General features: G+C 44.1%; 1 protein-coding gene across 2 annotated transcripts in view; it reads right to left on the bottom strand.

The window, feature by feature from the left end:
* The window catches only part of LOC126473771 (tetraspanin-9), a 523,722-nt gene that overhangs the window by 207,680 nt on the left and 301,613 nt on the right, over positions 1–14,429 (bottom strand). For both annotated transcript variants that reach the window (XM_050101035.1, XM_050101036.1), the window contains exon 3: positions 1,861–1,903. The gene's annotated coding sequence lies outside the window, so the exon portion shown is untranslated. The remainder of the gene's footprint in view (positions 1–1,860; positions 1,904–14,429) is intronic.

Here is a 14,429-nt window from a genome sequence, read left to right as displayed (position 1 = left end):
ACCGAGCTCTGCATTGATTTTTAAGTAAATCTAGGCAGGTGGGATTTGAAGAGACCCATTCTTCACGACATGTCTGATCAGCGGTGAAATTTGGTTTGATGAGGTTATTACCAAGTTTCCATGGTGAGTTTCTGGATTTCAGTCTCGCTGATTTCTGGAGATTGCACTTGCTGATGTATGGGTAATCGAAGGCTACTTCGGCACGTCTGCTATTCTCTTATCGGAGCTTTTTGTCTTCGGAAATGAGGGGGACGGATGATGAATACAATGGCAATGATTTCGAAGGTGTCTATTTGATGGCGTCTTGTACTGTCCCCATTAACTGTTTACTGAGACAAACAGAAAGCTGACAGGCTCACAGATGTGTGCATTTCATTACCAAGCGGCGATGGCGATCAGTGTGTGTGTGTGTGTGTGTGTGTGTGTGTGTGTGTGTGTGTGTGTGCGTGCGTGCGTGCGCGGCAGCAGCAGTCATCGCGTGGCTTCCACGCTGTGTGTAGGCATGTGCAGCATCTGCAGATGGCAGTTACCGCGCACATCGTTGCATCCAGAGCAGACTGGACCAGCCATCTATCTGGCGCGACTCCGACTGATATCCACTGATTCCGCTCACAAACAAGAACTTGAGCAACTTCCCGACAAAAAACAATCTGAGTCGCATAAGCTTATGTCAGTGGAGATATTTATTTTTTTGAGGAGTCTCCCGTGCCTGGCCAGTTTGAATTTTCTAAGCTCGTAATCATGCGTTTATATTTGTCAGAGCCCTGAAAGTAGACCACACCCAATCCATTCTCCTTCAGAGTTCAAGCCGCTTAATTCTTGTGACGTTAAACTTATCTTTGACACGTAGTTTTCTACTGACGAACAATTTTCGAGGCTCGTTGTCGACAGTGTCTTCAATAATTATATTCGTCGAAACACGCCAGAATCTACGTAGACGTGCTTTAGCTTGTTCCGACTTCTTTACTTGTAGTGGAGACGGACATTTGAAATACATCGCATACCTAACTGCCAAATACTATAGTTATCTCTTCCTATAAAACTCTCAGTCGCAAGCAATTGAAATCTTATTTGGTGAAACCATTGTATCCACGATTGTCATTCCAAATTACTGCTTTTCTTCCTTCTTTTCCGTTTCTCTGGCGTTACCGATAATATACGTTTTTCACTACAAATATTTTCCGGTCTTATTACAATAATCGTTTTCGGTTCAAATGGCTCTGAGCACTATGGGACTCAACATCTTAGGTCATAAGTCCCCTAGAACTTAGAACTGCTTAAACCTAACTAACCTAAGCACATCACACACACCCATGCCCGAGGCAGGATTCGAACCTGCGACCGTAGCAGTCCCGCGGTTCCAGACTGCAGCGCCAGAACCGCACGGCCACCGCGGCCGGCAATCGTTTTCGTCTGAGCAAATGTGTTTCACCAGTGTTGTGGAATCATCAGTAACGTTTTTCGTGTAGCAACACCTATGGATTACAGGCAGTTCCTCCTATAATTCCATCTGCATTTTTATCTCTCTCTCTCTTCCCAATAATAAAAACAGATTACAAGTCAAAATTGATACTAAAGTAGTATTCAACCATTCATTCATAGGCGAATAAAATTTATGTGACATACATGATGCAAAGACGATTTAAATTTTAACTTGTAATCAATGTAATTTTTGGACAAAATGAGAGGGAACTGTAGAAGCACATTATCACTTTAGTAATATCAACTAAATAGTATGTCATATTTGATTGCACGTACTCCTGTACTAGAGCGCTTCTCAGGTTCTGCAACAGTAACATATTCAGACGCTATAAATCGCTATTTTTTCCAGGAAGTTTGTTAAAAAATTATTGTACATACCTTGAAGTAAACGTCGGCGACGGGAAAGAGGCAGATGGCGGACCTGCAAGAAGAAAAAGATCTTTAACCTTAATTCTGTTGTGGCTAAGCAGCGATTCTTAAATCCAACTATACTTGGTCACGATTTTGCCTTTTTCTTTCGCGTTGCGGTAGACTTCTGAATGCAGGTTCAGCTTGGAAAAGTGACTCCTAAGTAAGTAGCAGAACGGCGGCCAATGAGCGTGCTAGAAAAACCTGCTTCCCCGCATGGTAATTGCAGCACCAAGGTCTGTTTTCCCGAAGGAAAGTATTACACCTAGAACTAGGCCGTAGAGAAACGTTATTTACAGATAGCTACATGAAAATTATATCGTTGATCTTACTGATGGAAATATGGACTCGAAAAATATTTCCCGTTTACCTTAACAATTTAAACAGTTGAACCTCTCTGACGCGAAGCGTGATAGCCGTATTACCATGTGCTGTGGCATTGCCACGTATGAAGTGAGAGCGAGAGGTGCAAAGCTCACCACGACAGATAACCCCGTGCTCCCGGCAAGCAATAGAAGAAAGAGGTATTTCTTGCGAAAAACGCACTATTAAATTCCATCGACCATCTTTCAGGCTGGCAACTGCACCAGTGTTTCAGCCCTCAGGAAGTTGATCCCGCAGTGACCATGAAGATAAAAGTAGACTAATGCATCTCCTACAGAGGGGAACAAGCCCCCATATTCGATTAGCGGGTGGAACAGGAAGAAACTTTATTGAATGGTACAAGCAGACATGAAGATAATTTTGATCAGACATTCTAGAACTTAGATTGGAAATCACGTTAGTGTTTAAGAACTTTTATTCCACTGTTTCACACATCATGTAACTCTGCCACAAATATTTTTCAGTGCCATGTTGTGTTTATGGGCAGCTGAGCTTTACGCATAAAAATTCAGCCTGCATTTGTTTGTGCTCGAAAAATTCTGTCGATTGACTTGAAATTCTTACACGACGTTGCATTCGAATACGTATGCGTTTTCGTATGCCTATTTTTAGTACATGTAATACGTAAAGAAATAGCCGAGCGGTTCTAGGCGCTACAGTCTGGAACCGCGCGGCCGCTACGGTCGCAGGTTCGAATCCTGCCTCGGACATGGATGTGTGTGATGTCCTTAGGTTAGTTAGGTTTAAGTAGTTCTAAGTTCTAGGGGGCTGATGACCTTAGAAGTTAAGTCCCATAGTGCTCAGAGCCATTTGAACCATGTAAAGAAATATGTAATATACAAAAGCGAAACGTTATTACCAGTTCTTGACCAATTTACTTCAAATTTTTTACACGTTACTGTAGTAAATATGTACATATGGGGAAAAGTTGTTAGCAAACATCTTGAATAGTTTTTGACCGATTTAATTCAGCTTTTAAACTACACTGTACTAAACAGTGAGACAACAGAATCCGAATTTCCAATAACAATAAACAAGGCTAAAGGTCAGTGAGAGAGGAGAGGAGGAGATCGATAGAGGGGTGGAAGGAAATTGACAGAGAGCGGAAAGGAGGAGAGGGACAGAGGAGGCAGGAGGAGATGAAGAGGGGGGAGGAGGTGATGGACAGAGAGAGAGGGTAAGCAAGGAGGAGGAGATGGACAAAGACAGGGTAGGATATGGACAGAGAAAGGAGGAGGTGGAGGAGGAGGAGGAGGAGGAGGAGGAGGAGAAGATTGAGACGCGCTCTCTCCTTTCGTTCTAACTGAGCCACAGCAACGCGTGGCCTGGTACAGGTAGTGAAACATAAAACGTCATTATATACTGTCACTTTCTTAGTAGCAGAAAGTAATGAGGTTGTATTTTGGGTGGATGACAAAGCTGTCAGTATCTTTGAACAATTTTTCGAATACACTCGATGATCTCTGAAGGTCAAATTTATTTGGCTAGTCGACCGTTACAAATTATGCATTCATCAGCCACAGTACTTGGACCACCTGCTTAATAGCATGTTGGGCCATAGCGTGTTAGCCCAGCTTCGGAATGCAATACAGCAGCGATTCGACGTAGCACGGATTCGACAAGTCATTAGTAAGTTTCTGGTTTATGTGGCATCAGATGTCTACGCAATGGTCACTTACTTCCGGTAATTACGGGCCCGTGGGTCGTGGGGGCGGAGTTGGCGTCCGATACCGTCCCAAATTTGTTTCATCGGGTTCAGACAGGCGAATTTAGTGGCCAAGACATACATGTAAGCTCACTTTTAAGCTTCTCAAACCACTGCATCACAATTTGGGACATGAGCAGCTATCTTGCTGGAAGAAGGGGAAGGCATCAAGTATTTTTTTAGAACAATTCTCATTGAGTACAGTGGTATGGGAAAAATTATTTTAAAAAGGACACAAACAGTCTGGGACATGAGCAGCTATCTTGCTGGAAGAAGGGGAAGGCGTCAAGTATTTTTTTGAGAACAGTTCTGATTGAGTACAGCGGTATGGGATAAATTATTTTAAAAAGGACACAAACAGTCTGGATTGAAAAAACATTTATTTTGTAGCAACCGATTTCGGTCAATTTTTGACCATCTTCAGACCCCCATATCACGATGGTAGGCGGTGGCGGTGAATGGAGCGGGTGTTATAACTCAGCGGTTCACGTTCGTGTAGTTATAACTCTCTACATTCACCAACACCGTATACCATTTTGGTATGAAGGTCTGAAGATGGCCAAATCTGACCGAAACCGGTTACCACAAAATATATCATTTTGGTATGAAGGTCTGAAGATGGTCAAATCTGACCAAAACCGGTTACCACAAAATAGATGTTTCTTTGCGGTCGAGATTGTGTTCAGTTTTGAAGACATAAAACATGAACGGATGCTGGTAATGCCCAGTAATGTTCACAGTGTCCGATGCTGTCACCGTGCCTTCGATTACTACTACTGGTCCCGTAGAATCCGAGGTGAACGTTCTCCATAGCATACTACTGCCCCCACCGGCCTCCGTCCGCGGTGCTGTGCTCGTTTCGAGCATTCCTTCGCCTGGATAACGGCGTATCCAGAGTCAACCATCGACCTGGTGTAACAATAATCGTGATTCAGCCGACCAGGTGACACGTTTCTCTTTATCCACTGTGCGATCTCGATGGTCCCGTTCCCACTGCAATCGTAATTGACGACGTCATTGGGTCAACGTGGGAAAATGTAGCATTCCTATTCTCAACAAATTATGGACAAATGGGAAAGAGTGTTAATGAACACACAGTGATTAGCCAAAGCTTTATGATGATTCTAGCGACAATACCGGCCGAAACACTGAAAATGTTTCTGACGAAGTTGATATTATTATGATCCGATGCCTGAGAACGAGTATGAAGCTGGTCGGCTGTATAATGCTATCGTGAACATCAAAGAAAAATGGTTGAACAACGGTGAAACCAAGAGTAGTCGACGAGCCTTTCCATTTGTGGATCAAGAAGAAAAAAAAAATGCTCTGTCCGCCACGGTAGCTGCGCGATATGCGTGACAGATTGCTAACCGAAGGGGCCCGTGCTCGATTTCCGATCGGATCGCAGATTTTCCCCGTTCGGGGACTGGATGTCGTGTTGTAGTTACGTTCCCACTGTCATGTCTGACGGTAGACTGTTGATATGGCTGTATGGGCATGTACCGAAGGCCATTAAAATACATTAACTAAAAAAATAACTGAGGCTTGAACTACAACGTGAGGTGAAACCAATGCCACCAATTCATTACAGTGATCATATTTGATGTGCGAGGGGGTAAATCTGATCGTCACTGCTGCGACCGACCGGACATGTCAAGCAGCAAGAGTTATCATTGATTCTAAAATACTTCAATGACACATTGTCTGAAACATGGTCCAAGACCTCCACCAAGTAGAAGGCACGCATCGGATTTCGTTATAAAATCCCGTAGAGTAGGCCTGAAAACATAAACCATGCTGACAGGGAAGGGGGAGGGGGTGGAAGTTCAAAATGGTTCAAATGGCTCTAAGCACTATGGGACTTAACATCTGAGGTCATCAGTCCCCTAGACTTATAACTACTTAAACCTAAGGACATCACACACAGCCATGCCCGATTCGAAACTGCGGCCGTAGCAGCAGCGTGGTTCCGGACTGACGCGCCTACAACCGCTCGGCCACAATGGCCGGCGGAAGTGATTGCGCCAGCTCTCCTGGAGTCAGAAAATTACGTGGAAACGTGTGCAGTTCAAACAGATGACGTAAGCTATCAACAGGTTCTACTATTCGAGACGTTCCTCTTGTAGACAAAGAATTATATTGCCATGTCAGACAGTTGTAGAGAAATGGAAGCGCAATATATAATTTATGTGGTATAGATGGGAATGGCTGCAAATGTTGAACGTGCTTTGCATTTTGCAGCATTATATAGACAAGTAAAATGACATTCTGTCGGCAGGATCGGCCTCAACGGAAAGCATTACTCGCGACATAAAATGCCATACTGCCCCCAACATAAATTCGCTCCCGGGCAACGTAAAAATTGAGGAGTTACTTGAGTCAGAAATTTTTGTATTCTGACCCCACGCCCTTCCAAAACCACATCCAAATGACGCAACTGATGAGGAAGACAAGGCAGTCGGTCGGTTTCGACTGGCCCGTCTGAGGCCAGAGCGACGGAGCTGGGCAACGTAAAATACCTACTGGACATCCACAAGTTTGGAATATATCAAAATCCTTGCCAACGGCATCTGTCATACATAAAAAAAGTGATGCTACACTGAACATCGGCGGCAGACACGTCTGAAATAACGTGAGAAATCGGCAAGCTAGACACACTGCTTGCCGACTGGGCACTTCACGGATTTCATTCAAGTAAAAAAGACCCAGATCTCTTTCTTGAATCACAAAATAAGACGATGAAATTAAAATCGTGGAGACTGTTATAAACCTGATGTCGCCACTACTACCATTACTACTACTATTGTTGTTGCTGTTGCTGTTCTCCACTGCCCCACTCATTTTACTTGGTGGTGATACCATACAATGATAATTAAACCAATTACGTTCTCCAAGATCACGACAACTAGTCTACAAAAGACATACTGCCTATTAGCTTCCGTCTAGGGACCTTCGGTCGACGTTTAATGATTTACTGACCTTTCGGCAGCACGAGTTGCTGACATTATCAAAGATTCACTCTGCATTGCTACCAGAAATCGATGGTGACCGACAATGTCAGCCACTCGTACGGAGAAAGGTCAGTATATCATTAAACGTCGGCCGAAGGTCGCGAGACAAAAGCCAATAGACAATAAATCAACAAGCACCCCCGAAAGCCTCAACAATTTTATATTCAGTTTTCAGCGTAAGTATCTTCCTGTCTGGAACAACGCCGGTGTCCGATTATACCACATCGGCCTCTATCAGGAAGGTGATTTGAACAGCTGTATTGATAGTTGTAGTGTTATGCTAAGTTATTATTATTACTATTATTATTATTGTTATTATTATGTAGTGAGACTCAAAAAGAAGTATAACGATAGTACTACTTCTATGCACCTTCGTCAAAGAAGCAGAAAACGGAGCCACCACTACCAATCACAAGATTGCTTGCGGAGTCAGGAATAGAATTATACCAGTACCAGGAGTAAACGATGGAATTTTTGCCTGAGGTCAGTTTCAGTCAAATTCCTTAGGTGACTGACATGAGTTAAAATATGCGAAAGCCTCACCCACATCGCTAGTAACAATTAACAAGCCGGCCGCTGTGGCCGAGCGGTTCTAGGCGCTTCAGTCCGGAACCGAGCTGCTGCTACGGTCGCAGGTTCGAATCCTGCCTCGGGCATGGATGTGTGTGATTTCCGTAGGTTAGATCGGTTTAAGTAGTTCAAAGTCTAGGGGACTGATGACCTCAGATGTTAAGCCTCATAGTGCTTAGAGCCATTTGAACCATTTGAACAATTAACAGAGTGAAGAAGTAATGGAAACAAAAAAGTTAGGACAGGGTTTGAAGTTGTTGTCGGCAGCCTACTACATGTTCAATCATTAATTTAGAGAGATCTGCTTCCACGACCGGCTTAGGGATTTTAAAATACGATCTTCAGGTGTATGAAATTGTCTTTGGTAACACACAAAAAGCGATCGACCAGGTCAGTGCTAGAGCTCCATTCATTGCATGTTGGCGGAGACAGACTGCCGCCGGGCAGTCTCACCGTAGGAACGCCAACTACTACTGTATGGAAAGTCACGCCGGAGGTCGAAACTCATAATTTCATACACCTGAATACGGGATTTTAAAATCCCGAAACCGGTCGTTGTTTGAATAAAAATTAATACGACTGAAGCGGATCTCTAAGTTAATTATCATGCTTCTCGGTTGCGGATGTCCAGCGTGCCAGATTTTCATTGGGTGGGAAGAAACAGCACAATTGTCGAGCAGTAACGGACATTTAGTTGCAATGGAATGGTGCGGTCACTGTGAGTGCATATTACACTATGGTGACAGTGTGACAACTGACAGGGAGTGTTTTGTAACCAGTAAGAGTGTAGCCATGTATGGAAGTGAAACATGGACGATAAATACTTTAGACAAGAAGAGAATAGAAGCTTTCGAAATGTGGTGTTACAGAAGAATGCTGAAGATTAGATGGGTAGATCACATAACTAATGAGGAGGTGTTGAATAGAATTGGGGAGAAGAGGAGTTTGTGGCACAACTTGACTAGAAGAAGGGATCGGTTGGTAGGATATGTTCTGAGGCATCAAGGGATCACCACTTTAGTACTGGAGGGCAGCATGGAGGGTAAAAATCGTAGAGGGAGACCAAGAGACGAATACACTAAGCAGATTCAGAAGGATGTAAGCTGCAGTAGGTATTGGGAGATGATGAGGCTTGCACAGGATAGAGTAGCATGGAGAGCTGCATCAAACCAGTCTCAGGACTGAAGAGCACAACAACAACAACATTATGCTTTACAAACTGCCACAGATAGACTGTGATGTTGGCACCTGTATGTAAGAAGGGTGTACTACGAATATGTTGCGTTAGAGGGACCAAGTAAAATTCTACTACGCCTCACCAGCGTTCATTACGCAGTACTAAAGCTATTGTATGGTGTGCAGTGTTCTGTCACGGGGTCGTAGACCTTTACTTCTTTGGAGATAGAGGAGGCTCTGCTATGTGAAAGCAACGGACCCCCACTGTGGTCGGGTGGTGTCTCGGTGGCTCGCCCTTTGACGTCTGAACAGAATAGGCAAAAATATCGGGCGCAACTATTCTCTGGGGATGGTAGTGACTGTACGGCGCCTTCCACTCAGGGCTAGTAGAGAAGCCGGCACTGTCGACAACAGCATGGACGACGCCATAGCCTTACTTCCTTGAGAAGTACCCAGCTTCCAGCGGACCTTCGCTTTCCTAATGACATTCACTGACTGCCTCCTGCCGACAAAGGGGATCCAGAAACCATATCGGGAGAGCACCTTCCCATTTATAAAAAGGCAATGCTTTTCTCCTATCAAATACGCTCAGTTCACTCTAAATAAAATTAACCATGAATTACGTAGCGATATGTGACAGAAACGTCGCAGCCTTTGTAATACAAAACAATTATTACCGCTAAGGATGGATGACATACTGTACACTGAAGTGTAGTGTTGATACATCGAAATGAACTTACATTTTGTTGACACTTCGATACATTTACGTTCTTTTATTCAATGCACCGACTGGACAAACCCGTCTGTTGTTGCATTAAATAATTTTTTGTCACCTGAGAGGGCACGAGACATGGCTCATGAACATTCGTTCGTTTCGTTTCTTTGGAAACTTGTGGTAGGATCTTATGGGACCAAACTGCTGATCTCATCGGTCCCTAAGCTTACACACTACTTAATCTAACTTTCGCTAAGGACACCCCCATGCCGAGGAAGGACTCGAACCTCCGACGCGAGGAGCCGCGCGAACCGTGATAGCACGGCCTGGCCTGCGCGGCTACCCCGCGCGGCGTTCGTTTCGTGAACCATAACATGATCATCACTGAACCAATCTAGTGCGGTAATCAAAAAAAATTAAAATAAAATATTAAGGGAGTTAAAAGATAGAATCTTGATGAATCTTGGTATTACTTTCAGCCGGCCGGGGTGGCCGAGCGGTTCTAGGCGCTACAGTCTGGACCCGCGCGACCGCTACGGTCGCAGGTTCGAATCCTGCCTCGGGCATGGATGTGTGTGACGTCCTTAGGTTAGATAGGTTTAAGTAGTTCTAAGTTCTAGGGGACTGATGACTTTAGAAGTTAAGTCCCATAGTGCTCAGAGCCATTTTATTACTTTCAGAAAGTTATGATTGTGTTATCTTTGCTCACACATACAAACTGTGTTGAAGAGGCTGTGTGAGCACCATGTTTAGTTCCAAATAGTACCATTTGATAAGCTAGCTGATGAGGCTCACTTTCTGGATGTCAAACTTCGCACTCTGTATCTACCCCGCGTCATTTGTTACATGTATGGTTCATAATTTGCGCCCAATTCAAGATTTAAATAACCACACACCATTGTGTACAGTCCAGAGTGATTACAACATCAGCAGGTCAAACGAAATATGTGCGTAATTCGTAAAAATGATTCCTCTATACCTTCATCTGTACTTTGCAAACCACTGTGAAGGTCGACGCAGCGGGTAAAGATTAACCATATACAAATAAATGTACAGACGCCCTTTAGTATAATTTGGAAAAACGGAAGTAATGAACAGTAAAACTGCGTCAATATATTTATCGAGCGAGCAGGCGAAGGAAAGATAGTCGTAGTAAGAACGCGCACAAGAAAGTCTGTCGTAAAAAAAGAATCGTATTCACGAAATAATCCTTGGTGGCGAACATAAGTGTAACAGGAAGAGAAACTACAACCGCCGAAAGTAGTTTCTGTTACTGAGGTGTGTTGTTAGCAAATAACTATAAGCCTCACCACAGCGTCAAATACATTTAGCGAGACTACAGCAAAACTGAAGGCAATACAAATAATTACCAACACTTTAGCTATTAAGAGAGAATGTATATAACATATCTTGAGTGTGAAGATTATGTCTGGCAAGCAGACCCAGTCAGTTCGACAGCATCATTGGGTGACAATTAGCTGAGGTGCCATGGAACAGTGCTAGGAAACTGACAGCTGCGGACTACGTGAACATAATTATGGGGCCCCTGCATCCCTTCTCACTGTCTTACAAGACGGGTGTCTTTGATCAGGAGAACTGCCCGTGTCACAAGGCCAGAATCGTGCTGGCATGGTTTGACGAGTGCGTTAAATCTTCCGTCCAGTGAATTAGCGACGAAGGTCGCTGTGCTGGTCCGTCTGATTCCCTCGTCACGCTTCCGTTTCATGATATGCAAACATTTCATAAACGATCTCATATGTTCAGATATGTGCTTACTCTAGAGGCAGACAAGTGGGGTGCACGAATTCCGTCGTGGGAGGAGGGGTGGCGTCAGGAATGGAATGCAGCCATCCCATGTCACTGAGAATTGCTTCAGCTCATGCAACCATACATACTTTCTAGGATAACTGGACAAGATAAGGATGAGGCTGAAGCAGCAGCTCCGTATTCAACTGTGAAAAACAATCGTGTTCTGCAAACTTCGATATATTATTTTATATATCGTCATAATACGAATGACCCTATACGATATATTTAATCGAAAGGTATCGCTGTTTTTGTTTTAATGGGGAAGTGGCAACAAAACGACTATTCCCTTCGGTGTCTAGAATGTATGAGACTGGCGATATACCATCAGACTTCCGGAAAAACATCCACACAATTCCGAAGATAGAAAGTGCTGATAATTGCGAGAATTATTGCACAGTCAGCTTAACAGCTCATGCATCCACGTTTTTGACAAGAATAATGTGCAGAATAATGGAAAAGGTTGAGGATGTTTTAGATAACAATCAGTGTGGCTTTAGGAAAGGTAAAGACACCAGAGAGGTAGTTTTGAAGTTGGGGATAAAAATGGAAGCAAGACCGAAAGAAAATCAAGACTCGTTCATATGATTTGTCGACTTGGGAAAAGTGTCCGACGACGCGAAATGGTGCAAGATGTTTCAAATTCTGAGGAAAATAGGTGTAAGCTATAGGGACAGATGTGTAATATACAAGAGCCAAGAGAGAATAATAAGAGTGGACGACCAAGAACGTAGTGCTCGTATTAAAAAGTGTGTAAGACAGAGATGCAGCCTTTCGCCCCTACTGTTCAATCTGTACATAGAAAAAGCATCGATGGAAATGAAAGGAAGGTTCAGGAGTGGAATTAAACTGCAAGGTGAAAGGATATCAATGATACGATCTGCTGATGACATTGCTATCCTGAGTGAAAGTGAAGAAGAATTAAATGATCTGCTGAACGGAATGAACAGTCTAATGAGTACACAGTATGGTTTGAGAGTAAATCGAAGAAAGACGAAAGTGATGATGAAACGTCCCCTAAGATAAATATAAAAATGACAGTGCTGGAAAACCTCTTATGTTATTTGATTTTCAAACAGCTGAGCAAAACTGAACGTACTCAGACATTTCTCTCTTTACTTATTATGATCATCACTAAACTGACACACAACATTTTTAGTGCAACGCAATGTGACCAATCCGATTTTCAATAATCTCTACAAATGAATAGCCCTGACGAACAATAACCTATACCTTTCGTGAATGACGTACCCCACAAAAATCTTCGTTACTAGAACTACTGCAATACAGCGAGCGCCAAATCTGCCAGCTAAATGAAAGATTCTAACAACTGAAGGAACTAACTACCGATAGGCATAGTTAGCAAATGAAAGATTTTGATCGGGAGCAAACAATGGATTTACCTTAATAATGTTCAAAAGTCATCATATATATCTATCAATTCATGACATCTGTCATTACAAATTTTCTTTTTCTGGCGGACACACGTCCAGGTCGTCCGCTTATAGTGACCTCTCAAAACTCTGGCATCTCTCTCTCTCCACATCCACCACTGCTGGCGGCTCACCTCCAACTGCCCAACGCTATGCGCTGTTCACATCCAACTGCCCAACACTACACAAGCGAATATTCCAACAATGAGTCCAACCAGCCACAGACTGCACACAGCACAGTCAGTGATTTTCATACAGAGCTCTACGTGGCGTTACCAAGATAAAAACCTGAACACCCTACTTGCAATGAGAAGTAGCAGAAATGAGAACGACAATAAACTGAATGTCAGGCTACCTACGTAGCAAAATAACCAATGACGGACGGAGCTAGGAGGAAGTCAAAAGCAGTCTGGCACTGGCAAAGAGGAGCGGGCATTCCTGGCCAAGAGAAGTCTACTAATATCAATTGGTTCAAATGGCTCTGAGCACTCTGGAACTTAACTTCTGGAGTCATCAGTCCCCTAGAACTTAGAACTACTTACACCTAACTAACCTAAGGACATCACACTCATCCATATCCGATGCAGGATTCGAACCTGCGACCGTAGCGGTCGCGTGGTTCCAGACTGTAGTGCCTAGAACCGCTCGACCACTCCGGCCGGCTACTAATATCAAATATCGGCCTTAATTTCAGGAAGAAATTTCCGAGAATGTACGTCTGGAGCACAGCATTGTATTGTAGTGAAACGTTTGAGATGTGGTGCTACAGAAGGATGTTGAAACTTAGATAGACTGATAACATGAGTAATGAGGCTATCCTCCGCAGTATCGTCGAGGAAAGGAATATATGGAAGACACTGACAAAAGGAAGGGGCAGGAAGATACGACAACGTACGACATGAGGGAATAACTTCCATGGTATTAGAGGATGCTGTAGAGGGTAAAATCTGTAGACGAATACATCCAGCGAATGGTTGAGGACGTAGATTGTAATTGCTACTCTGAGATGAAACGTTGAGCGGCGAGAAAAACGCGCCATATCGCACTGCGTGCCGAAAGACTGTTAGTGGCACCTGGGAAAAGGTCTCGTGCACCAGCAGCTGGCTGCCCACGTAGGAGGCGGTTCTCACACGTATTTTATGACCGGAGCACCCCGGCCGCCTTTGTACCGGGGCGCCACAAAGTGGGCCAGCGGAGCGCGACACTGCGCGGCGCGGCGCGTAACGACCGGCTTGCGTTTCCCGCAGCCTCTTGCGGCGCCCTGCTCCCTGTTGCCACTGTGGCCGCGTGGCTGACGGCTGCCTGCGGTCTACGCTTCTTGCCACCAGCCGTCACACCTCCGGCCACCTCACCTCGGCGTGAGGCTCTGATTCCCAAAGGTGCTGCTCTGCACTTCTTTGTTCACGGTTTCAGGTGTGCGTAATCGATACGTTCTCCCATGCCGCAGCAGGATGGCGCGGAAAAACTAAAAATTTGAAATTATCGGGGAAACTTAACAAAACATTATTTGATACTGAAAGGCATAACTTTTTAAAAGCCACGTCACTTAATTGGCGTCCATTTCGCCGTACACGTTCAGCAAGTCGATTCAATAGACTTTGCACAATACGGTTCAATGTGTTCTCCATGATGCCGGCAAAAGTTTATATAATGTGAGTGTTCATCTGGGCAAGTTTTGATATCCTAGTCAGGTACACAACGCTGTTTAGGTATACCCATGAAAAGTAATCCCGGAATTC

This window comes from Schistocerca serialis, chromosome 4 (assembly GCF_023864345.2).
Source record: "Schistocerca serialis cubense isolate TAMUIC-IGC-003099 chromosome 4, iqSchSeri2.2, whole genome shotgun sequence".
NCBI classification, from domain to species: domain Eukaryota; kingdom Metazoa; phylum Arthropoda; class Insecta; order Orthoptera; family Acrididae; genus Schistocerca; species Schistocerca serialis.
This window is presented reverse-complemented; position numbering and strand designations above follow the sequence as displayed.